Raw genomic sequence first — 27,875 nt, forward strand, 5'->3', positions numbered from 1 at the left:
AGTAATGAAAGAGCTGTTTAAACCACGGACCAACTTAGCACTAAAGTGAAAATCCCTCATAAAGTGCAAGACATCCTCCTTAACTATACTCCAACATTTTTGAAAGAAGCCCAAATTAAAACCATCTGGCCCAAGAGCCTTGTTACCCCCACAAGATTTGATGGCATTACTGATTTCCACCTCTGTGAACTCAGCCTCTAAAGGTCTGAAATCATTGGCATCCCCAATTGACTTAAAAGGGCCATTAATGGAAGGTCTTTTCTTCCAAGGCTCAGCAAAAAGATTTTTGAAATGATTCAACACCTCTGATTTAACACCTATGGGATCTTCAATATTAGTTCCATTCACTAGAATTGAGCATAAGGCATTCCTATTACGCCTACAACTTGCCACAGAATGGAAAAAAGAGGTGTTTCTGTCGCTTGATATTGCCCAGTTGAGTCTAGATTTTTGGAGCCACAACCTTTCTAACATTTTGTTCATCTTCCAAACATCGCCATGCAATACTCTTCTCCTAGCCAGTTCATCTGCAGATAATGGCCTATCTTCAGTAACTAGATCAAGAACATGTGCTTCCTCTTCTGTAGCTTTTAACTTGTTCTCCACATTTCCAAACACCTCAATGTTCCACTTCTTAAGGGCAGATTTCAAGGATTTAAATTTAACTAAACATTTAAAACCAGCCCAACCCAACACTTGTAATTCAGCCCAAGTTTTCTCAACAAATGACAAGAACTGAGGATGCATAGACCATGTATTAAGGTACCTAAAGGGTCTAGGGCCCCAATCTCTCTCATCTTCCATTAAGAGGATGGGACAATGGTCAGAGAACAATCTTGGGAATCCCCATAACTTGAAATTAAAAGACTGCAGCCATTCTGGGTTTAGTAAAAATCTATCTAACCTGCTCCATCTTTCATTCTCATGTGAGTTACACCATGTGAACTTCCTTCCACACATTGATAGATCAGACACCTCTAGCTGCTCAATCATTTCATTAAACTCTCTCATCCCCTTATCCCTCCTAGAGCATCCTTTCATTTCAGAGATGCATCTAATTTCATTAAAGTCACCCCCCAAACACCATGGAAATAAGAACTGTGATTTGAGCTTCACTAGAATATCCCACAACTCTTTCCTTCTATCAGAATCATTTGGCCCGTAAACATTCACCACTACACAATTAAAGTTAAAAAAGATCGTACCTGCGAGAAGAAGAAAATTACGATTGCAACAGCAATGATTGAGCTGAAAGACCTCAAGATTCCAAATGCAGAGTAACCCTCCAGCTGCACCCTCTGAGTCAACTAATATGAAATCCACTTTTTCTCCAGCCCAAATAGAGTTCACAAATTCTGCATTGATTCCCTTCTTTTTAGTCTCTTACAGCAACACCATATCTATTTTCCTTACCTTGAGAACCTTCACGATCTTCCTTCTTTTTTTAGGCCTTCCTAGCCCCCTAATATTCCAAGATAACAACTTCATTAATAAAAATTAGCCCTCCTAAGCCTCCTGGAATAGTCATTCAGCAGACTACTCCCTTTCCCTTTTTTTGAACCATTTCCATGTCCTTTGTTTCCAATTCAACAAGTTTACTCACAACCTCATCCTCTTTATCTTCAAAATTCAGCCCAAGAGCTTTCCCCATTTGTAAAGTTGCTTCAGCCTCATTGAGTAGCATCCTACCACGATCTGATGCACTTTCCATAGAGAAAGATATTGCTGCAGCAGGGGATCTAAAAACAGCTCATTTCCTGAGATTGATAGATGGCCCTAGAATGTTGTGGCCAAGTTCAAGACCACCTTTCTTGTTCCAAGCTTTTCTTCTTACACATTTACTCTTCTTTCTCGTGCAGGCCTTCTTTGTCTGGGCTGCTGAAGTGGAACTTTCCCCAAACTTGCCAAGAATGACTCCACTGCCTTCTCCTATTTGGACCAGGTCATGATCTAATGCCCCACCAGCATCTAGAATAATTTTCTTAGGAATAGTTGGGTTGCCTGGGCTGCTAGGACCACTAAATTTCTAGGCCAAACTAATAGAGTTCCCCCCACTATAGGCCTTACTCAGCACAACTTCTAAATTTAAACCTGGCCCAAGACCTGCAGAACCATTCACACTTCTAATGAAGACTGGCGTGAATAATTCGCCTTCCACAATACGCTTTCCATCACTCATACCATGCATAGAGCCCGCCATTTTTTCTGAAACACTGACATCCCGTGCGCCTCCAGCATTTGTCACTACCATGATGGTGTTTGTTTCTTCCACCATAGAAGAACTTTGCTGACTATTCACACTCTGCCAACTGACATCCGCTGTCACTACCTCCTTTGCAGCCAAGTTGACAGCTTTCCAACCCCCCACCACATCGCCACGCTGGACAGCCTGCAAGCTAACCATTCGTGTGTTAAGGCCATCTTCTTCCTTGTTTGAACTTAGGACATCTTCTTCCTTGTGTGAACTCAGATCGGCCCTATCCCTTTGCTGGGAATGGCAATTGCACTGCGACATAACAACCTTAGAAATAACAATATGCTCCTCGCAAATCATCACTGGGTATAAAATACCTTCACAGTCCAGATCAACAGTGCAATTGATGGACTCCATACAAGATGTTGCTATCCTAATCTTACCACATTGAAGGTTTTTGAGGTGCAATGTATCATCATCTATTTCAACAACCTTACCCCAAAACCTCCCTATCCGACTAAAGGTGTTGAAACTCCACAAATTTGGGGGGACCCCGTAGTAGCTGGGCCACACAAGCCTTTCTTGGTCAAGAACCATGCCTTGTTTCCATTCTTTAACCGAGTCATTCCACTCCTTAATCCACACATCCAAATGTTTGAGGCTCTCTTTCATCAATGGCACAGAATTGAAAGAGAGAATGACATCTCTACCACTACATAGAGAAAACTTGGTAACCCTTAAGCTCCTGTTCTGCAGTTCCTTCTTAAATTCGGCTGCAGAGCAGGTAGATTTTAGCCTAATAATAACACTCTCATATAACCAACCATTTCCTTCTTCAGTTGTCATAATGGTAATAGTTGGTTTAGATGAGGATCCCTCTTCTTTGACAACCTGAGCATACAATTTGTTCGCATTTTGCATCATAGAGGCAGCTATGGGCTTACTACCATAGATCGGGTGAACTGACCTCTGCTTCCCAACGACCTCTTTACCAAATTCTGCTAGCTTGACTTTGAGAGCTTTATCATCACACCACAGCCCATCTGTTTTTTGAACTGCCATGTTTGCCGCTACTGGGCAGTCATATCTGACAAAACCGAATCTGGTACGAGTCGTTTTCCTTCTCTTGAAAGGGATAAAAACATCTCTCACAACTCCAAAGTTAGAAAATAAGGAGTGCAGTCTTCTCGGATCCATCGAATCTGGAATGTCATCCACAAAAATGGTGTGGGTGACTGCCCGCACTTGCGTATTCCATGATCCTGGCCTACCATGTCTTCTAATCACCGGCCTCCAACCTCCAAACTCTCTCTCTGTAGAACCCATGTCCTTCTGTTGAGGAGAGGGGGAGGCAGTGGATGGTGGCAGAAGTGTTAAGCATATATGAGAGCCGTTAAAAATTTATTTTTTCAATTAATTTAAATAAAAATTTTCCCTTTTTCTTCCGTCTTTCCATTTTTCTCATCTCTATATTCTCTGTAATCCTATCCAACCCATTGCAATTCATTTCTACCTTATACTAGAAGTGAACAAATTGAACCCTAAAAACACACACATTACATACATAAACCCTAACACAAGTACTCACACCACCGTGAAGACTTGCACCACCGCCTTCCCTAAATCAAGGTTTTGATGGTTGTTATTGGTGGGTCTACAATGGCGGAATAAGGTCGATATTGGAGTAAGGTCTATGATGGAGAATATGGAGGAGGTTGGGTGAAGGTGGTTTGAAGGGCAAGGGATTTACGGTAAAAGAGGGCAAAGGGACTGCATTGCTGATCTCTGCAATAGCTTTTCTCTCCCCACCTTCATCGATCTCTGCATCATCCCAAGCTCAAAGTTTGAATTTGCTTTCATCTCTTTATTTTTCCTTTTCACTGCTTTGTTGTAGTCTCTTTGCTTCTGCACCAGGAATAGATGAAGATTAACAATGTTAATAAAATATTTTTTATGTAAAGATTACAAATCACAGGACTTGGTTTGGGAAAAATATATGATGAATGCCTTTTTTTTTTTTTTTTTTTTTGAACATATGATGAATGCTGTTGTGAATATCTATTTCACCATTGAAATTTATAATTGATTAGGTACGTGAATGTAAACTGTTATTATTTCTTTTTATGTGAAAGATAGAAGATCAAGCATCTGTTCCTCAATCTGATGATTGAATGCTTTTCTTATTATAAAGAAAGGTGGTGAAACTAAAACAAAAGTTGAAATGATTTTATTTTATTTTATTTTTCCAAGAAAAAATAAAATTATTTTGAACTCTCCGATGAATATATGAATTAGAGGGAAATTTTGGCATTTTAAGTTTTATTTTTGCTAATCTCATCATTTTATGTTTGGACAATTAATAGTATAGCAACGGATAGACCAAAGTGTTACATATTTTCTGGTATTTTAGAGAATAAACGAGGTGTTAGTGTGATTTCAAAAGATCATGAGAGTGTCAGTGTAATTTACCCAAATAACAATGATTGAGACTCTCAATTTTGGAGATCCCCATGATCTCCAAAATGATCTGGATCACTCATGTGAGAGAGATGGGAAAAAAAATAAAAATTAAAAATAAATACATGAATGGTCCAAATCATTTTGGGGGTCACAGGGTCCCCAAATTTGGGATCTCAATCATTTGTTTACCCAAATAACAAAGAACCAATATCCATTACAACAATAATTAAGACCCCCAAATTTGAAGATTCTCATAACCGTCAAAATGATCTGAACCACTCATGTGAGAGAGAGGAAATAATAATAATAATAATAATAATAATAATAATAATAATAATAAACACATGAGATATTTTAGTAGTCATGAAAATCTCCAAAATTGGGATTTTACTTATATTCCTATCCATTATGAGAAGGAAAAATGATTGAGAACTCTAATAAATGAGCTTTAATGGGAGCAAAATCCACTGTGATGCGATGTTTTGACTTTGATTTTAATTTTTTTTTTATTTCTTATCACATCATTAAAGCTCAATTAAAACTCCAAAATTTGAGGGATGTATCATTGTTTTATGAGAAGAAATCAGGGACAGGGCCCTATACATTGCCAAAATAAACAATAAACAATAAACAATAAAAAGCTCTGAGCTTTACTTATTAAACTGCCAAGGCCTAAGGACAACCTAAAAGACTTTCCATGTAGGAGGGTGAGGATGCCAAGACTATGGCCACCAACACTTGAGGGAGACATCTGCAACACACTATTCGACCGAATAGAAGGCATTTCTTGGTGACCTGATCCATGACAAGTGAAATTCAAAATAAATAGAATTATCCTTACAAAATTAATGTACATGGAGAATAGATAATAATAAAATTTTAATTATGAGGATATTAAAGTTGTTCCACCATATGTGCTTATTTATTTTCAAATTAAGTTCCTATTAATATTATATTAATAACCAAGAATCTTATAGAGAGGGAGAAAGAAATATTAATATTACAAACTCATCCTTATCAATTAAGAAATTACTTAAAAATTAATTTCCATGGCTCACATTGACTTTACACTATACAAACTAATTTTTACCACATAATCACTAACCCAGACTTTTCTGGATGGATAAGGATGGGTCTCTAGACTTTTTTTTTTTTTTTTTTTTTTGTTACAGGAAAATCCTTCCTACCCTCCCGCAAGTCCAAGGCAACGCCCCTTACAGAGATCACCAAGGTGTCCTGTTAGCCGTTCCGAGCGAGGAGACTATAACCTGGGAACTTGCCCCGACCTCCCAAGACAAGCTCCGCTTAAGTCAAGACTTGCACAGCGGGGGAGCATTGAACCCACACCAAGTGCTGACTAGACAACTTGAGGTCCAACCTCCTAACCAACAGTGCTTCGCCCAGGAGATTGGCCCAAGGGGAGAATTGAACTTGTGACCTTGGGGCTTAAACCCCAAGGCCTTACTACAATGCTACAACCCCTTGGATTGGGTCTCTAGACTTTTCCGGAAAAGAAACCCATTAAGCAGAATTCAACAGAGTATGTCAGAGGAGGTCTCCTTCTTATCCATCTTTGATTTGTTGTTATTAGGTATTTACCTAATCATTATTCTTTTGCTCATCTTTTTTAATGATTGAGTCTTGAATTGGGTTTTTCTTGTTTTCCATTTCACTCTTTCTTGTTTTTGTGTCTCTGTTTTTTTGGGAATTTTCTTCTTTGCGTAGCTTCCCCATTTAATTTAAGTTATTTTCTTTTCTATGTTAGATCTTGAATTTCCCTCTTTAATTTTCTTGTATAATTAGATCTTCATGAGCTTCTGTGATTTTAGGTTTGTTTGCCCAAAAAAAGTTCTGAATAAAGACAGTGTAGTTTATCTTTTTTATTAGCAAAAAACTTTATCGATGGAAAAGACTAAGCAAATTACATCAATAAAGAGTAGGGCACAAGAGGAAAGCATCATGGTGAGACAATTTGTCACCAGGAGCTTACCCAGACGTGCCAGCTCCCATAAGGAGTTGGAAAGCATCTTATTTGATCGGTTGTAATTCTAAATCTTTTTCAACTTTCAAATTCTGTTTTATTGATTATTTGCAGTGGTGTTTAATTTTGAAAACGATGATAAAATTAGGAATGGCAACGGGGCGGGGCCGGGGCCGGGGCCGGGGATCACACTTCCCGTCCCCGATCCCTGATGGTAAACATTTCCCCGTCTCCGGCCCCGATCCCAGACGGGGAACCTATCACCGACCCCACCCCAGCCCTCTAACGGGGATCGGGTTTCCCCGACCCTGAAAATTCCCCGGACCAAAAAAAAAAAAAGAAAAATAGCAGCAACATTCAACATCCTCGACAACAAACATCATCAACATCCGATCAAACAAAAAAAAAACAAACAAACAAACAAACATCATCAACATCACCGACCAACATCAACAACACATCATCAACATAACAGAGAGGGAAAGAAATTTGAGTAGAGAGAGAGAGATCTGCTCAGATCGACTCTGGCATCGCGGAGAGAGAGAGAAAGAGATTAGATTCGGTGCTCTGGTATCATGGCATCGCAGCGACTTTGATTTTGTGCTCTCTCTCTCTCTTTGAGAGAGAGAGAGAGAGAGAGAGAGAGAGAGAGAGAAGAGACGGACCAGGAGGTGAGGAAGACAGAAATTAGAGGTGAGGAAAAAAGAGAGATCAGAGGTGAGGTGAGGTGAGGTAAGGAAAATAGAGAGAGAATATATGAAATGAAAAGATGAAATGACTAATCAAAAAAGTAGATGAAATGAATGAATGAGAGAGAGAGAAACTAACAAAAAAGTAGATGGAATAAATGCATCAGAGATTAGTCAAAAAGTATATATATAATATATATATTTATGTACCACTTCGTTGAACCTAATCAACAAGTATATATAATATATATATATATATATATATGTACTGCTTCGGGACAAACGGGACCAGGGTTGGGCCGGGGCCAGGGCCGGCACACTTATCACCGTCCCCGGCCTGAAATTAATCGAGGATTGATTTTTTAATACCATCCCGTCTCGTCAGGGATATTTTTCGGGAAAAAACCGTTCAAATCGGGGTCGGGGGATCGTTCCCCGTCAGGTCGATTTCAAATTGCCATCTCTAGATAAAATAAGTTTGGAAATGATTGTGGGATTAATTAAATGCCCTGAATTGATAATCTTCTTTGAAATTATAGATCTCACTATTTTGAACCAATAAGTTGCAACTCTACAAACTAGAAAAGTTACATACACAAACACACAGAGAAAAATGGACAGTACCTAAACAAACCATGTAGATGTAGCATCCGAGTTAGGTGTCATTTTCTGTCTTTTCGAGCTTCGCAAATTCCTAACATCATCATCATTAGCTTCTTCTTCTTCTTCTTCTTCTTCTTCTTCTTCTTGGTCTTTTTGCAGCGTTTGGTGATGTTCAATTGACCATTAACAAAGGGACTACCATCACCATATGCTTCAGCAGATAAACCCAACAAAATGACCACACTAGCAAGTATTGCTTTGAGGTCTTGTTCAGCCGAGCCCAAATCATTGTGTGACTCATTGTGGCTGTGATTTTTAAACAATCCAACGAAAGTTGCGAGCAGGGCTAGTACTTTCTTCGGACCATGAGTGGTCCTTAACTCTACATCTGTCTTTTCGGGGATAGAAGGAGAAACATCCTCTATTTGAAATGGATTGTTTGGATAGTGGAGCTCCAAGTGCTTTCTCTTTTTACTTGCAACACCATCATTCTCGTCTTCTTTGGCAAAATCAAGTCTACTGTAGAGACATTAACAAACTACGCTATGGTAGTTTTTAGCAAATAACGCCAATATAGGTTTAATAGTCCATCCCAACAGGGGACGACCATACTTCTCTCTTTCAACTTGGACACATGAGGCCGATCTTGGAAAGTTTTAGCAAGCGCACAAGGAATTCGCAAATTTTTGAGACGTAGAGCACTCAGGGCCTTGAACCCAGATACATTACCCACAGTAGAAGTAAACATGTTTGGTTTTTTGTTTTTGTCGATAAGCAAAAAAGGTAATTTATAAGAATAATATTAGGGATGAAAAAAATATCATGAAATGCTTCATAAGATTTTGTATCCTTTGATTAGTATGTGGTATTTTCTTATATGTGTAATCTAACAGTGGATAATTTTTCATGATTTTTTTATGATATCTAGCATTACTCAATTTATAAAGAATAATGCTAGGTATCATGAAAAATATTTCATGAAAATAATCATAAAAGATTTTTCACCCTTAAATTAGATGTACAATAATTGTATATGGCTGACAAGAGTGGATCCGGTGATCTCTCTTAATGCCCACATCTCTCTCTATTTATAAGTGAATGTATATGGCTGGATGGGATTGAAAGTTTATTTATTTTTTACATACCAAAAAAAAAAAATTACATTTTTGGCATTTTCTAGGAAACCTTAGTACATAATTAAGATTGAAAAGTCACATACTAAAGTCCTATTTTATTTGAACATTACTTGCATGTCCGATTGACATTGCCGCGGCTATAGTACATGATAAACTTAAGTTCTTGACAAGGCTGCTAATAAATGTCTTGCGAAATGATATGAACAAGGACTGGCTGCTAATGTAAACTCAAGTCAATTTTTTATTTTTTTTATTGGAGAGTAAACCCAAGTCATTTTCTTTCTTTCAACACCCACTATTTTGTTTTTTTATAGCTCTCATTTGTTGTCCCCTCTTTTGTGAGTCCGGATCCTCGACCACACTTTCCTGCCACACCTCCTTGCTGCCCTTCAAAACGATGTCGTTTTGGATATATATATATATATATATATTTTTCTTTCTTATTTTGTTTTCCCCTTCTCGTTTTTGTACCCTAGCCTTTGAGACAGAGAGGTACGATCTGGACGAGAGAGAGAGAGAGAGAGAGAGAGAGAGAGAGAGGCGATAGAGTCAAGGCAAGGTGAGGGGACAGAGGCGACGAAGGAAGAGGCGATGGAGGCAAGGCGAGGAGAGGCGACGGTGAGGCAACTGGAGACAGCGATGGGTTTTGTCAAAAATGTAGTTTTAGAGTCTGATTTGCAGGAGGAGATGGAACTGATTAACAGCTTTGCCAAAAGTGCATTAGAGCCATGGTTCACACATTTCTTGATATTAGCACTTCAAACATGAATTTTACATTAACGTTTCATTGAGGTGTTTCAACAAGCATCTAACATTCACAAACTACTCAACCAAAAACCACCACAAACCCACAAATTGATAAATCAATTTTTTTTTTTTAGAAAAAGAAAAAGAAGAGAATAAACATCTAAAATACAAATTTTTATTTTGCCGGCCATCTTCAACTTTTAGATTGATTTCTTTGATTTTGTGATGAAAGCTCCCCAACGACATTTGAATCAATGTATGTTGTGAGAGAGGGCTAGAATCTAAACGGTGTTTCATTGTGAGAGAGCTCTGTTTGCTGTTATGGAGATGATATCCGAAACCGAGTTGGATGAGATAATCTAGCTTCAACATTCAATTTTATCTTATTTTTTTTGTTTTTTGTTTTTTGTTTTTTTGTTTTTTTTTTTTTTTGTTTTTGTTTTCTTTCTGTGGGTATGATGATTTGAGAAATATAGAGAAAAGAATAAGAAGACATACAAGGAAGAGAGAGAGAGAGAGAGAAATAAAGAGAGTTAATCATCGGTGATAGATGTGGACAGCATATAACAACCCCAATCTGCAATTAACTGCTAATCCGTGATTAAGGACACTAATTAAGTGATTAAAATAAATTATGTGTTTATTGTGTATTTTGTGTGTTATTTGACTTTCTATTTGTTACTCGTAGTAATATCTGTTGTGAAATCTACTTCGATATGAAAATTGAAAGCCTTATCGGCTTCTGAAAAATCTAGAAATCCCCTAGATATTGATTTGTGATTATGTAATAATTTCAAGCAGTATATAACAATCCCAATCAAACAATCAAGACAAATCAACACAACGATTTTAACGTGGAAAAACCATAATTGGACACCTCCAAAGTCTTTGATCCTTTGTTCCAAAGACCAATAGTAGCCATAGCACACTTGAGCTCTTCCTCTTTCTTGATCATTAATTCTTCCAAAGCAACTTGTGACATCTCGAGAGATTCAATCTTTTCTTCATACATGGCATGGGTTTGCAGTAGCTCATTCATTTCTGTCTCACAAGTCAACAGTTTTGCAAAAAGAACTTGTCGATCATCAGCTACCTTGATGGCATCAATCCTGGCCTCGGAAATCTCCTCCTTAAGTTTGACTTTCTCACTTTCACATGCTTTGAGTTTCTTTGTGAGTTTGTCATTCAATTTGAATAAGTTAAGAGACTCCTTATACAACTTTTCATAAGCTTGCTCAAGCTCTTCATGATCACTCTCCAAGGATTCATCATCAGTGATATTCTCAACTGACCTCTTCGGAGAATCTGTTTGTCCTTCAGCTTCGGAAGCCACCATGAAAGCAAGGAATTGTTTATGTCCCTCTTCGCCTTGGTCTTCGTTGTCACTTTCATCTTCATCAGATTCTGATTCATCATCTCAAGTGATAGCGAGGGCTTTCTTCTTCCTCAAACGAGTGGGGCATTCTGAAGCAAAGTGGCCAAATCCTTGGCATTCATAGCATTGGACTCTTTCAGAGTTCCCTTGTATCTTTCCTTTCTCCTTCTTGGTAATAGAATTAATTTTGAATTTATCTTTGCCTTTACATTTACAAGTATGAGTAGATTCCAAAAGATTAGGATTCTTTTTCAAAAAAGATTTTTTAAATTATTTAACAAAAGCAGCTGTAATCTTAGAATCTATCTCATAATCCTCATCAGAATCCTCTCCAACTCTATGAGCACTACTAAAAGCAATAGTATCTTTTTGTTTCTTTTTGAAATTCCTGTGTGCCTCATAAGTTTGGAGATTTCCAACCAACTGATCCAGCTTGAGGTTGTCAACATCTTGAGCCTCCTCAATAGCCATAAACTTTTGGTTGGAACCGATCGGGCAAGGATCTCAAAATTTTTCCCACAACTTTGGATTCTGGAATTTTTTCACCTAAATTGAAGCTGGAATTTACAATGTCACTCAACTTCGCATAAGATTCATCAAAGGTCTCACTATCTTTCATTGAAAGGTTTTCGAAACTAGACGTGAGCCTTTGAAGTTTTGACCGTTTAACAGAAGGAGTGCCCTCATGAATAGTTTGTAAGATATCCCAAGCCTCTTTTGCGACTTCACAATTACAAATACGACTAAATTCTTCAGGTGTGACAGCGCAAAAGAGAGAATTGATGGCTTTACTATTCCAGCTACTATTTTGGTAATCAATTGTGTCCCACTTATCAATTGGTATGGGGATTGTAACTCCATCAACGATAATTGTTGGTTCGGTCCACCCATTCATGACAGATTGCCAAACTTTTTCATCAATAGATTTTAAAAACGATCTCATCCGAGCTTTCCAAAAAGAATAATTGGATCCATCAAGTAAGGTTGGTCGAACCATAGAATTTCCCTCACAAATTGAATCCATTATCACAAATCAAACAATATCTCGTTCTAAAAGAATTTTTTTTTTAAAAAATAGAACGACCTGCTCTGATACCAAATCGAAAAATCTAGAAATCTCCTAGATATTGATTTGTGATTATGTAACAATTTTAAGCAGTATATAACAATCCCAATCAAACAATCAAGACAAATCAACACAACGATTTTAATGTGGAAAAACCACAATTGGACACCTCCAACTGTGATTAAAAAACCACGGGCAACAGCCACAAAACAATCCACTAAGAAGATTTAAAGAAATTACACAGGTATACTCTCAATTACCTAGCGAATCCACGCCTAATTGAACCAACGTCTATGTGCCTCTTCCAACCCCGTCTTCACCTCGAAATTGTCTTTACGATGAGCCACTCTAGAATCCACTCCAGAATCCACCGAAGCTTCAGGCTCGAATTCTTCAGAATCCACCGAAGAACAACTCTCTCTCTCTTGTGTATAACAAACAAAACCTTTGATGTACTCTCTTTAAACCATGAGTTGAATACTCAATAAAACATCAAAGAAATCTAACAAAATATCCCCAGATATAAACCTTAAGAACCAAAAAGAAGATCTGGAGGAATTAAATAGTTTTGGGAGAAAACCAACTATTTATAGAAAATCCAAAAGTAATCATAGTTTTGGAAGAAATCCAATTACTTATAGAAATCCAAAAGTAATCCTAGTTTTGGAAGAAAATCAACTTCTTAAAGAAATCCTTGTCAAATGGGATTGCCAATAATAAAACCTAACAACTTCTGAAACCGAAATTAGTTACATTAATATGTTAATTAGAATTTTTAGAACACTGTGGTAAGTTTAATTAAAAATTGATTCAGTTTGATTCATTAAGTTGTGTTTGGTTAGCCTAATGTTCCAATTAATGTATTATGGCATCATAACTATATATATGAGCCCTTAAGCTCATTTTAGCTCATCTTTGCCCCTTTCTTGAGTGCAAAATCTAAGATTGTATTCTAGAGAGAGAGTGAGTTCACTTTTAGAGAGAGAAAGTGTAGAGATTAAAGAGAATTGAAGGTTTTGGCTTGAATTCTTCAAGATTGTGCTAGAACAAGAGTAATTCAAGACTATAGGTAAGCTTTTGACTATTAATTCAAAAAGTTATGTGTTGTAGACATGAATTCGTGAGGATTATGTTGACTTAAGCAAGTCTTGAGCTAAATAAGATGGTAGAAGGACCATACCATGCATGCATGTCTATTCCTTTACAAGTTGAGCATGATTTCCAAGAATTCTCTCATGCATGTTTGAAATTCATCTTAATTTAGGGAAAACATCAAGTTTCAAGATGTTTTGTGGCATTTGATCATGTTTTGAGAAGCTCAAGACCAAGAAATCCATGCATGTTATATTCATGGAACATTCATAAAGTTTAAGTTGAAATTGTGAACAATTGGCACGCTTTTGGGCCTTGATTTCATAAAATGATCTTCAAACAATGATATTTTGTGAGTTTCTAAATGATTTCCAGAAATTTGGCCCAAGAGGATGAGTTTTGAAGCGTTAAATTTGAGTTTGAAGCTTGGAGATCAAATATGGAAATTCCATAATTTGAATTCACGCTCAAGCGTAGAAGTTTACACTCGAGCGAGCACTCTGAGTGCGTGCATTTCCGCTCGAGCGACTGGAAGCTCACTTGAGCGTGAAATGCATGTATCCAGAAGTTCATGTGTTTTGCAGCACGCTCGAGCGACAAAAGTGACGCTCGAGCGAGGGTCTGAGTCTCACGCTCGAGTGAGGATTGAGCGTCCGTCGACCGTGAAAAACAAGCAACCAATACTTTTTCAAAGTTTACAGTCCGCTTGAGTGAGGTAAGTCACGCTCGAGCGAACCCCCACTTTTTGCATGTTCGCTCGAGTGAGGAAAGACACGCTCGAGTGTGGACCCTGTTTTCAGTAAGTTTTGGAAAATGTTTTCAAGTGCATTTTTGCATCCTCATTTCATCCTAGGCATTCCTAAGCCTGAGTTTAGCCATAGTAATGAGGATATGAGTTAGAAACACACTACGAAAGGAATGTACTAAGTTAAGAGATTACAAGTGTGTGTTTTGATCATCTTCTTTAGTTTAACTCATACAAAAAATTAAGTTTTTTTTTTTTTTTTTTTTTGCATGTTTTTTTTTATTACATTTTTTAAATATTTTAATCAATTTTTATTTTAATTTTTTAGATACACATAATCTAGATATACTTGAGAAGTATAATTTTTTGTGATTTTTTTTAAAAAATTCACCAAATACAAAAAATAAAAAAATAAAAAATAAAAATAAATCAATACATTATCTAATTTTGTTGTATTCAATGAATTTTTTAAAAGTTTTTTGTACAAATTTTATACTTTTTAAATATATTTAGATTAAATTGATCTAATCTACATAAAATAGTGGAAATAAAAATGAAAAATTATATTCATATATAAAAATTTATACAAAAAACTTCATAAAAATGTTGTGATAGTGATATTGTTGTAAATATAAATCATGTTTATGAATGTTTTGTTTTATAGTGAAAAGTCACCATTAGGATATAGCATTGTGTTTGAAAATTCTATATAAAATTTATATATATATATATATATATATATCATCACTCAATAAAAATATGTCATTACAACAATCCAGATTTGCTGTAGTGTGTTTAAGTAGAATTTAATGATGAAAAATTGTAGAATGTAATTATTGTTAGGATTTTGTAATTAGCAATCCCATTTGATAAAACTCCATTCAGTTGTAATTTTATTCGCTCTTATGTTTCAGTCAGGATATGAGTGTTTATGCAAAGGAGTTTGTGATCTTAAAACTTTCATGTTTCATTACAACAAATTACACTTTTGGCGACTAAATTTTTAGTCGCCAAAAGTCAATTTTTAGTTGCCAAAGATTTTTACCGACTAAAATTTTTGGTCGCCCGTTTGGTCGTTGACTAATTTTCGGCAAAAGAATTGACGATTAATTTTTTTTGTCACCGAAAGTCGTCAATTAACGACTAAAAATTTAGTTGCCCAAAAGAACATATTTAGTCGCCAAAAAGAAAAAAAAAAATTCATCTTCAATTTTTTAGCTACCAATTTTTTAGTCGCTAAAACCGTGTCACTCATTTTTGGCTACCAATTTTTTAGTCTCTAAATTATGGTGCTCCTTTTTAGCTACTAATTTTTTAGTTGCCAAAAGCTCTATTTATTATTTTTTTTTTAAATGCACAAATTGAATATTTTTTTATTAATTTTTAAATTATATGCATTCCATTATCAATGCAACCTGTACATATACAGAATAGTACATATATCAATTATAATCTAAATCCATTATCAATAATACCCATTTCAATATCAACTATCTAAAAACTTTAACTTGTAACATCATATTCCAAATATCATACAAATCCACACCAACCAAGTATAATACATCTAAATTAAATATTATATACAAAAATACTGAATTTCCAAAATAGAGGATTGTACAAAAATAAATGTCTTCCATATACAGAACAAATGCTCTTCGTACACCAAAATAAATAACCTGCTGCATAATAAAGCTCTTCCAAGGACTTGAAATTATTTTGCTATAAGTATGCCCAGGCCAAGTTCTCCAATAACCTTTTCTTCCAAAATAGTCTTCACTTTAATGTTGAAGCATTTCAATTTGTTCTTCAATCCTACCAGATCTCTACAATGACATGAAAATGTATACTCAAAGATTTGTTTTGATCACCAAGTAATTAAAGAGAGTATTCAAGATGTCAAACTAAAACTATTAGGCTAAATGGGAAAGAGAAAACAAAGGGGAAAAAACAATTTTTTTTATTAGGATTTGAACCCTCAAACTGAGGTGCATGGGGTCATACTCAAGAGCAACAAGCTCAAGGAGGGCTGCATGGATTAGTATGTCCAAACTGCAATAAATAGGATTGTTCATTCAAATAGGAGTGTTGCTACCTATAGCCAATAAACCACCTACAAGCAAAATAAATAATAAGCCATTATCAACAAAAAAAAATTATAGATAGGTTTTCATTATAGACAGGTTTTTTAGCAGAGTACCGATTATTTTACACAGAATGACTATTAATATTGATTCTTTAAATTCCTCTTACATTTTCATACTCGAGAAACCAATTTCCCAGCAGGAAAAGAGATAAAAAAAAAGAAGAAGAAAGAAAAGAGAAGAAAAACTGGTGTTAAGTTTTTTGTGCTCTGAATAGATTAATGCAAAGGACAATCCTTCACCCAATTATTTCCACTAGTTACCAATGTGATCTGTTGTTTTCAGTCAGATATGCCTTATCAAAATTTTCCCCTCGATATAAGCTCCTCTTACATGATGTAGACAATATAGAATAGAAGCCAAAAAAAAGAAAAAAGAAAAAAAAGGGTAGAGGACCATGGTCACTGTCTGTATGTAGCATCCTATTATTGCATTACACCTATGAATAAATTATAAGTGTATGCCTACTTTTATTTAATACTAGAAAAATGTTGTTCAAGTAAAGAATCATCCTATATATACAGAACAAAACAAACAAACAAACAAGTCATTATGTTAGGTTCTGTTGTTATGCAAACAAACAAGTCAAGCCAGAGTCACCCATTATCATATACAGTCGGTATGTCACTCTATTATCCAGGACTTTTCTATACTACCAAAAACAAAACGGTTTTTCGAAACCATGCCCAATAATTATCTCTTATCATTGTATTTGGATTCTAAAAAATTTCAGCCATTGATTAGCAATATTAAACAGGATATAAAAAAAAAAAAAAAAAAAAAAAAAAAGAGATTTCCAAAAAATCAAGCGGTTTTCATACCAGGAGATGACCCTAATACACTATTAATACCTTGCTTTTTTCTTTTTTCTTTTTTGGTATGGAACCCAAAATTTCCACTTTTGTACCATAGTTGGATCCAATATCCACTTTTGTATGATCTAGAATAATGTGGCAGCTCATTTTAAAAGTAAAGACCGATCAATGTGACTTATATTTTGTATAAAAATTCCGGTAATATTTCATTTTTTTTTCTAACAAAACGTGATATTTTTGCCAATGAAGAATGCATCAGACAACCATGCCAATACCAATTTCTAATTCAGAGCATCCAATCACGGCCTAAAAAATTCCAGCACAAAACAAAGCAAAATCAAGCAATACCCACATTACTAATCTTCAGAATTGACCAAAATCCAGAAAAATCCACTACTTGGGGTTTCAATTTCAAAATCATTAAAACACCCGAAATGATTATTCAAACACAGATTCAAATTCACAGCAACAACTTCAATAACAAGCAATCAAACCCACAAAACAGAACAACTAATAAATAGATCGATTAAAATATAATCGACTTACTCTTGAGCTCATCAAGCCACCGCTTGATGCTATCGAAAGTAGCCCAGCGAGTGATATCGTAGATGATGAGAGCACCAACAGCACCTCTGGAGGTGACGGCGCGGAAGCGCTCTTGGCCGGCGGTGTCCCAGACCTGGGCTTTGATCTCCTTGCCATCAAGCTCCATCACCTAGGTCTGAAACTCTATTCCCACTGGGGCTTTTAATCGAACTCGTCTCTCGCAAATCGCGAGAGCAAGTTCAATTTTCCCATCGCTGAGTCCCCAATCACCACTATCTTGAACAAGTACTCTTCTCCTTCTGATTTCTCCATTTTTGTTTGGTTTGTTTGGGTTAGAGAGAGAGAGAGAGAGAGACAGACAGACAAACCGAGAACGAGAGCGAGAGAGGCAGAGAGAACCTGTGATCTACAGTGGCGGCGATTGCGCGACATACGGTGAGCGACGGTGATCTGCGGTGAAAAGAGGTGGGTGATGTTTGGTTGTAAAGGAGCATCTGTGTAAGAGAGAACAATCTGTTTTGCTTAAAAAGAGAACCATTTGTTTTGTCTAAAATTTTCACACATTTGGTCACCAAATTGGTTTTTTTGTCGGCAAATGTTAATTAATTTTATAAATCTCTTCAAAATTTGAATTATTTCCTTTCAAATATTTTAGTTCTTTGTCGACTAAAATAATTTTAGTCACTGAAAATAAATTTTTTGCGACTAAATTTTTAGTCGCCAAAGATAAAAAGTAATTTTTTATTTTTCATTCGGCGACAAAATAATTTTAATAGCGAAAACTAACTATTTGACAACAAAAAAAATTTTTAGTCACTGAAAATATATTTTTGGCAACCAAATTTTTTGTCGCCGATTATGGGTTTTTTAGCGACTAAATTTCTTTTTGTTGCCAATAATCAATATATCCCGACTAAAAAAAATTAGTAGCTAAATATTGTACTTTTGCCGACTAAAAAAAATTTTGGTCGCCAATTCCATAACTTTTGGCAACTAAATTTTTTTTAGTCGCCAATTTTGGTCGCCAAAGATGCATTTTGTTATAGTGTTTGCCACTTCGCTGACTAAGTACGGGGATCGAGTTGTTTGACTACTCGAGCAGTCATTTGTGCACCGGAGCAAAGAAAAAGATCATCCAGTACTTTTGCAAAGCGTCTGAATTTCTGAGAAGAAAGTTTTACTGCTCGAGTCGTGAAAGTTGCGCTCAAGCGGTCAGCTTATATGTTTCGCACCGCTTTTAGTTACACAACTCAAGCAGCGAAATGTACGCTCGAACAGTTTTCAAGATCTAGTTTCTATAAAGTTCGTTGTTTGCCCGTTTTAGGGTTTGAGCCGTCCAAATTTTCAGAAATAAAGAAAATAAAAAATAAGTGTTTTCTATTTGAAGGTGGTTTATATAAGTTTCCTTGATGTATAGAAGGTAATCCATTGATTAACGAACTACAAATTGTCAAACATCAAGGATTGTTATTCTGTTATTCACAAAGAGAGAAGCATTCTTCGATGGATTCTGGGGAACTTGGGCCTGAAGCTTTGGTGGATTCCGGGGAACATCAGCGTTATGGATTTAACGTTGAGTAAGACATTTCTGAGGTGAAGACAGTGGTGGAAGAGGCACATTGGGGTCGGTTCAATTCGGGTGTAGATTCGCTAGGTAATTGAGAGTACGCTTGTGTAATTCTTTTTTGTCTTCTTAGTGGATTGTTTTGAAAATTTGGCACATGTTTTTTTTTAATTACAATTGGAAGCGCTCCAATTGTGATTTTTCTACGTTAAATTGTTGTATCGATTCATCTTGGATTGTTTGATTGTAATTGTTATTTACTATTTAAAATTAATACATAATCACAAATCAATATATTGGGGGTTTTAGTTTTTTCAATTATGATAATAAAAAGAAGAAATGGTAGAAAAAATGGCAAGATGGTCATTTAGAAAAGTTTAGGGCATGACATTAGTAATCTAGGGAACAATTTATAATGAGATTATAAACCTTAAGGAGGAGAATGTAATTTTTCAAATGTGAAAAGGGATCTACATTAAATAGAATTTTCAAGGGTTGTCAGTGTAATTTATCTATTATTTAAAATTAAATCCAATTAATGCTTTTTAGTAGAATTATTAATAATATTAAAATAAATAATTTAATATTGAAAGAGAGATAGAGAGAAAAGAGATAAGAATTAAGGAATTAATTCACCATTTATGTGTGAGAAAAAAAAATATAAGTTTTGTGTTATATTAGTTGTATATATAATATAGTAAATATGATCTACCGATATTGATAATTTTAATATCATTGGACACTTACTACTTTAGATAATTTACAATCACCTCTCTTGAAATTTCAAGAAAATACAATTAGTGCCACATTTTTTTACATAATTACACTGATTCTTTATTGAAATAAATAAAGATAAATATACATTTTATTAGAAAATAGATTATAACATCATTTTTTTCATTCATATAATTAACGAATTATTGATGATGAAAAGCTTAAGTGTTATATGAATTAAAACATTGACAGAAGTCAATGTAATTATATCAAAAGTGTGATACTAATTATATTTAGGTGAGTGTAATTTACCCTAATAATTTATACGTATATTAAATATTTTTTATTTTATTAAACATAATTCGAGTTGAATATTGCTATTCAGGCCCATAAGGTGGATCCACTTTCTAAACCCATTACAAAAAGCAACAATGCTACGTCGCTCGAAATTAGCCTCCCCGAATCCCCCTAAACGACGAAACGACGTCGTTTCGTCGTTTTAATTTTTTTTTTTTTTCAATCAGAAAATCAAAAGAGACGAAGAAGAAGAAAGAAAGCAGAGAAGAAGAAAGAAGAAGAGGAAGAAGGGAAGAAGAAGAAGAAGAGAGGGAAAAAGGAGGAGGAGGAAGAAGAAGGGACTGGAGCTGCGACGATCCATCTCCGAGCTGCGACGATGGCAGAGCTGCGACGATCGGACGGTCGGCCGGAATGCAGGGGGGCCTCTGTGTGTGTGTGTCTCCCTCTCTCCTCTCCGCTCTCCCTCTCTCTCTCTCTCCCTCTCCCTCCCCCTCTCCCTCTCCCTCTTCCCCATCTGTGTTTGAGCTCGAAAAGCTTCGAAAATGGAAGAAAAAAAAGAAAGAAAAAAAAAAGCCTAGTTTTGGGCATTAGGGAGATTAGGGGGGGTAAATTTTCGAGCTACCAATCTTTATCCTACAAAAAATTAAGGTTTTAAAGACCAAAATTTAAGGACAAATTTATTTTTTAGAGACCAAATATTTTTATTATGAAAAATATCATTATTATATTTTTAGTAACAAAATTTGGACATTAGTGATGAATTATTATTCTTTTGGGACCAAATTTTTTGTCTAAAAAAATAAACCATTTTGAGATCAAATTATTTTGTCCCTGAAAATCTATTTATTAGTGACATTTTCTAAATTTTGTCTCTAAAAGCCTTATTTTTTATTTTTCTGGACGATTTTTTAGCGACTAACGATAGAAATTGATCCCTAAATATTTTTTGCAACAAAATTTTCACTTTTAGAGACAAAAAAAAAAAAATTGGTCTCTAAAACTCTTATATACTGTAGTGACCTAATGATGTTTTAAGAAAATAATTTGTTAATAATTAAATATTCTCTAATTATTAATTAATTATTTTTTTAACACATCACTAGATTTAAAAATTAAACTTATATATCATTTTTCATTCGGATTTTGAATTACCCGTATTGTTTGGTTTCTCAAGCTTGATCCGAATTTAATTCCTATTTCTAAATTAGTGTTCGGTTTTTCAAAATTGATCCAAATTTAATTGTATTTCTAAAGTTGTGTTCAATCTTACACCTAATTAAAAAGACAAATGATTTATGTACCTAATTCTTGGGTGTGGCCCCAAACCTATATAAGTGTAAATTTCTAAATTTGTGTTCAATCTCACACCTAATTAAAAAGACAATTTCTTGGGTGTGGCCCCACACCAATATAAGTGTGTAAAATATTGTGTAAAAGAATAGTTGTGTTGCATTCTCACAAAAAATTCTTATGGTTCATTTGATTAGAAATAAATAAATTGTAAAAAATAAAAATAGTAGAAAGTAAAGTGAAAGAAAAAAAAAAAGGTAAAGAAAATATCTTTTCTCCTATGAATTTGATTAAGATGAAAATTTTATACGAAAATAAGAATTCTAATTATAAGTAACTACTTTTAGAGATTATTTTATTTTTATCCTTATACTTTGTCATGATTTTCAATAACCCTCTAGACTACTCTTATTTTCACGCATACCCCTATACTATTTAAGTTACTATCAATTTTTCCCTCGTCGTCAGATTTGAAAAAGGAAAAGTTAAAAAATTACATTTTGGCCCCAAATTTCAAAAGAAAGATGCAGACCCATCATTTTTCCTACCAGCAAACCACCACCAGTAACCACCACTTCAAGTCTTCCTATCTCCTTCGTCATAACTTCATTTCGCCTCATTTTTACGTCGTTGGATTCAACTCACGGTCTAGTTTTCGTATCACATCTAATACGTCTCGTTCTCTTTTTTTTTTCATACTACCGGAGCCCCGAAAGTTGATAAAAAAAATAAATAAATAAATAATACTTTTCTTCTCGTTTTCGACTTTTCTTCGAGCCATCTTTTGAACTTCATATCTTTCTCGATTCTCGACGGTTCTACTTCATTCTTTCGCCATTATCTTTGCATCACTTCCTACTTTGCCCTACACTACCTTGCTTTCTCACTTTTTCATGTAATGGGTGGTTTTGGTATGTCAAAAGGTGTCCGAAAACTAATTTTGAAAATTTCAAAACATTCATTTTTTTATTTCTCTCTTCTCCATCTTTCCCATTCTTCTTCTTCTTCTTCTTCTTCTTCTTCTTCACTTATAACATGATGTAGAACATGGTTCTAGGTGGTAACAGAACTGGTGATAGTGGTGGTGGCAGTTCGGCGATGGCGGTGGGTTTGGTGTTGCAAGGTGGTGGTGATGGTAATACTCATGGTGGCGGTAATGGAACTTGGTTGTGAAAAATGCAGGTTTGGTGTTATAAGGTAGTGGTGATGGTAATACTCATGGTGGTGGTAATGGAGTTCGGTGGCGGTGAAGTTGGTAGTTCGGGTGGTGATGTTGGTGAAGTTGATGGTTGAGATTATATATGCCCTGAAGAATATCACTTTCAAAATTGTCATTCGAGCACTTTGTGTCATGGGAAGAGTGGAGAAGGCATTGTCGGTTTAGTCCTCATGCGTCAAGGAAGTTCAGTCCCTACAAAGATTTCTTTCAACATTTTGATTTGTGAGTTCAATCGACAAGGCGCCTTGAGTGCTTGTAATATGTATGGTACTGCATTGAAAATAGGTGTAATTCCTGAGAGAGAACCTAGAGGATATTCAACTGAGAGAAAAACTCTTATTGGACATGTTTAGATTCGTATCATGATAGAGCAGTCATAGCAAATAGAGAAATTAATAGGTGCTCATTAATTTGTAATTCAACATCAATGGCTATAACAACAAAACCTTTCTTCTAATACAAAATCAGCTATTTGCTATAAGATTTTTCTTAACAATACAAATTTCTTTTGTTCTTGGAAAAACAGTTGAGGTTTGCATCTCATTTACGATCCAAGTCTAAATGGGCACGATGCTCCATTCAAATGGACTGAGAAAATTCCAGTAGAAAAGATAATATGTATGTATATAATTTGAAGAAGAAAAAGAAAATCACTATCCGAACCACCAACTTCACTGACATCGAACTCCATTACCGCCACCACCACCATCACTAGTTTCGTTACCACCTAGAACTATGTTTCACATCATGTTATAGGTGAAGAAGAAGAGGAAGAAGAAGAAGAAGAACGAAGAAGATGGAGAAGAAAGAAACAAAAAATGAATGTTTTGAAAATTTTGAAATTAGTTTTTAGACAAATTTCAGCATACCAAAACCGTCCATTACACGAAGAAGTGAGAAAGCGAGATAGTGTAGAGCGAAATATGAAGTGAAGTGAAGAAAATGGTAAAAGAATGAAGTAGAACCGTCAAGAATCGAGAAAGATATGAAATCCGAAAGAGATGGCTTGAAGAAAAGTAAAAAACGAGAAGAAAAGTCTTTTTTTTTTTTTTATCAACTTTCGAAGCTCCGATAGCATACAAAAATAGGAAGAATGAGACGTGTGAGATGTAATATGAAAACTAGACCATGAGTTGAATCCAACAACGTAAAAATGAGGCGAAATTGAGTTATGACGAAGGAGATAAAAGGGCTTGACGTGGTGGTTGTTGGTAGGAAAATGGTGGGTCTCCATCTTTCTTTTGAAATTTGGGGCCAAAATGTAATTTTTTTTAACTTTTTCCATTTCAAATATGACGGCAAGGGAAAAATTGATAGAACTTAAATAGTATAGGGGTATGCGTGAAAATAAGAGTAGTCTCGGGGGTTATTGAAAATCGTGACAAAGAATAGGGATAAAAATGAAATAATCTCCTACTTTTATAACAAATTTAAACTTTCTTGTATTTTTTGTAGAAATTAGAAGCTTAGTTACCATGCTATTATGAGTTGTACAAAAATTAATTTTCTTGTAATTTTCACCACTTTCATGCTGAACAAATTTAGAGTAAAAAAAAAAAAAATTCTCATTTATTTCACTTTCTACCATTTTTATCCTAATCAAACTTAGCCTTATAAAAACATTTTTTTCACAGATTCTTTCCGGTAAGAGTATGTAAAAGAGTACTTTTGTAAGAAATTTTTGTAGGAATAAATAAATTTTCGTAAATAAATAGATAAACCTTTATGTCTAAGAATAGATAAACCTATCATTGTTGAATTAAAAATATATTACACAAATTCTAAGCAAAAATTAGATAAAAATTAGCATTGTTGAGCCTGCCATATGCGTGCACTATGAGCGAAGTGCGAATCAGTTTAGCCTATTTTGAGAATTTGTTTCGTCAATTGTTTTTAAGAAAATTATAAATTAATTTGATAAAAAAAAATGAATAATAGAAAATTCAATAACTGTCATATGGTTTTACTTTTTTTTAGGAGTAAAAATAAATTTTTTTAAATTTAAAAATATATCTTTGTTGCTTATTTTTATCAAACAAATTTTTATTTTTTCAAAAAAAAAAAGAAAAAAAAGAAAAAGAGGCTAATTTCACTTTATTCCGTGTGATTTAGGTCATGCGCGGTTTATTTCCATGACGTTTGAAAATGACCATATAATAACAAACAACATTTACATTAATTGGGAAAATTTCTATAGTGGGGTGTATATCTTATGGGATAAAATCCCCTCCATACTTCATCTCTCCATATTTTTTCATACTTTTTTATTGGTCTCAATTCGGACCAGCACTAATGATTCGAACCGTATATTTCGTATGCCTCTCAATGAAGGTCATTTATACAAAAAATTAGTTTCATCGGGCAAACATAAATATGGGAACAAAATACATTTTGTTTTATAAAATAGATGGTTTAAATTTAATTAGATTTACCATTCATTTTATAAAATAAAATGAGATTTATTTTTATATTTACAATTTTCTGATGAAGTTAATTTTTTATATGGATGAACTTTATTGCAAGACTTACGAAATAAACGGTTCGGATCATTCATACGGATTCAGATTGAAACCTACAAGAAAAGTATGGAAAGATATAGAGAGATGAGATATGAAGATGAGCTTCTCATAAGCCTACTTGTCTTTCAAAATGAAAAAATTCTAATATACGCTCTTTTTAAAAAAGGTATACTATCTGTATTTTTAATTATGTCATTTTTTTAATTATTACTAATTTTCTTCAATTATGATATTATTTTAGTTATAATTCATGATTTTTTTAGTTATACTTCATATTGTATTTAGTTATGACATTTTTTTTTTATAGTTATAACTCAAAAAATTAAATTATGTAACTTTTTTTTTAATTATAATATATATATATATATATATATATATATATATATAATATACCTTCTAAAAGGGGATTTTTATTGATAAGTCCAATTTAGAAGTGTTTTAACCCAAGAAGTCCATGAAGGAATTTTTTAACCCATTTAGTCCCATGCATGTATAGTTTTATTTCATAAAGTCCATTTTCTTGATTTACACTATTTTCTTGGACACTTATGGCCTTATATTTAATTTTGATACCCTTATAAATATTTTTTCAACGATTAGCAATTTAATGATGTGAACATTTATATTTTAAAATTCACATTTATAGGAATGTAAATTGGCCCGTGGGCGGCTCGAAACCCGTCCGCGAGCCAGAGCGGGCCCGGCTCGACTCGTTGACAATGTGAATATTCACATTGACATGTTAAAATTCACATTAATAGGAGTGTAAAATTGGCCCCCGTCCCGTGGCGACGCGAAACCCGCCCGTGGCCCATGGGCGGCCCGGGGCGAGCCCGGTTCGGCCCGTTGACAATGTGAATATTCATATTGACATGTTAACATTCAAATTGATAAGAGTATAAAATTGGGTCGCGGCCCATGGGCGGCCAAAAGCTCGCCCGCAGCCCGGGGCGAGCCCGGCCCGTTGACAATGTGAATATTCACATTGACATGTTAACATTCACATTGATAGGAGTGTAAAATTAGCCCACGCCTCGTAACTGCCCGAAACCCGCCCACGGCCCGTGGGCGGGCCCGACCCGGCCTGTTAACAATGTGAATGTTCACATTGACATGTTAACATTCACATTGATAAGAGTATAAAACTAGACAGCAGCCCAGGGCAGGCCCGACTCGGCCCGGCCCGGCCCGGCCCGTTGACAATGTGAATATTCACATTGACATGTTAACATTCACATTAATAAGAGTGTAAAATTGGCCCCCGTCCCGTGGCGGCGCGAAACCCGCCCGCCGCCCATGGGCGGCCCGGGGCGGGCTCGGTTCGGCCCGTTGACAATGTGAATATTCACATTGACATGTTAACATTCACATTAATAAGAGTGTAAAATTGGCCCGCGGCCCATGGACGCCCAAAAGACCGCCCGTTGCCGGGACGGGCCCGGCCCATTGACAATGTGAATATTCACATTGACATGTTAACATTCACATTGATAAGAGTGTAAAATTGGCCCGCAGCCCGTGGGCGGCCCGAAACCCGACCGTAGCCCGAGGCGGGCTTGGCCCGACCCGTGACAATGTGAATATTCACATTGACATGTTAACATGCACATTGATAGGAGTGTAAAATTAGCCCGCGCCCCGTGGCTGCCCGAAACCCGTCCATGGCCCGTGGGCGACCCGGGACTGGCCTGGCCCGGCCTGTTGACAATGTGAATATTCACATTGACATGTTAACATTCACATTGATAAGAGTATACAATTGGCCCGTGACCCGTGGGCAGCCCGTAGCTCGACCTCGGGCCAGGGCGGGCCCGGCCCGTTGGTAATGTGAATATTCACATTGACATGTTAACATTCACATTGATAGAAGTATAAAATTGGCCCGCAACCCGTGGGCGGCCCGAAGCTCAATCGCAGCCCGAGGCAGGCTTGGCCCGACCCGTGACAATGTGAATATTCAAATTGACATGTTAACATTAACATTGATAGGAGTGTAAAACTTGTCCGCTGCCCGAAACTCGCCCACGACCCGGGGTAGGCCCGGACCCAAACCCGGGCCACCCTGGGCCGCCCATGGGACGCGAGTCAATTTTACACTCTTATCAATGTGAATGTTAACATGTCAATGTGAATATTCAAATTGTCAACAGGCCGGGCCGGGCCGGGCCCGCCTCGGGCTGCCCACGGGCCATGGGCGTGTTTCGGGCAGCCACGGGGCACGGGCTAATGTTACACTCTTATCAATTGAATGTTAACATGTCAATGTGAATATTCACGTTGTCAACGGGCCGGACCGGGCTCGTCCCGGGCCACCCATGGGACGCGAGTCAATTTTACACTCATATCAATGTGAATGTTAATATGTCAATGTGAATATTCACATTGTCAACAGGCCGGGTCGGGCCCGCCCCGGGCATTCCCGGGCAGCCCACGGGCCGTGGGCTAGTTTCGGGCAGCCACGGGGCGCGGGCTAATTTTATACTCTTATCAATGTGAATATTAACATGTCAATGTGAATATTTACATTATCAACGGGTCGGGCCGGGCCCGCCCAGGGCAGCCCACGAGCCGCAGGCGGGTTTCGGGCCGGCCACAAGCCGCGGGCTAATTTTACACTCCTATCAATGTGAATGTTAACATGTCAATGTGAATATTCACATTGTCAACGGGCCGGGCCGGGCC

General features: G+C 36.0%; 1 long non-coding RNA gene and 1 pseudogene across 1 annotated transcript; both read right to left on the reverse strand.

Moving 5' to 3' along the window:
• The window catches only part of LOC145800343 (galactinol synthase 1-like), a 175,939-nt pseudogene that overhangs the window by 29,506 nt on the left and 118,558 nt on the right, over window positions 1-27,875 (reverse strand).
• LOC145801082 (uncharacterized) lies at window positions 15,573-18,152 on the reverse strand. Its single transcript, XR_014341975.1, has 2 exons — window positions 17,591-18,152; window positions 15,573-15,911 (listed from the first exon to the last, which is right to left on the reverse strand). It is a non-coding gene; the product is annotated as an uncharacterized LOC145801082 (long non-coding RNA).

This window comes from Camellia sinensis, chromosome 10 (assembly GCF_055761805.1).
Source record: "Camellia sinensis isolate YWXY chromosome 10, ASM5576180v1, whole genome shotgun sequence".
Lineage (NCBI taxonomy): Eukaryota > Viridiplantae > Streptophyta > Magnoliopsida > Ericales > Theaceae > Camellia > Camellia sinensis.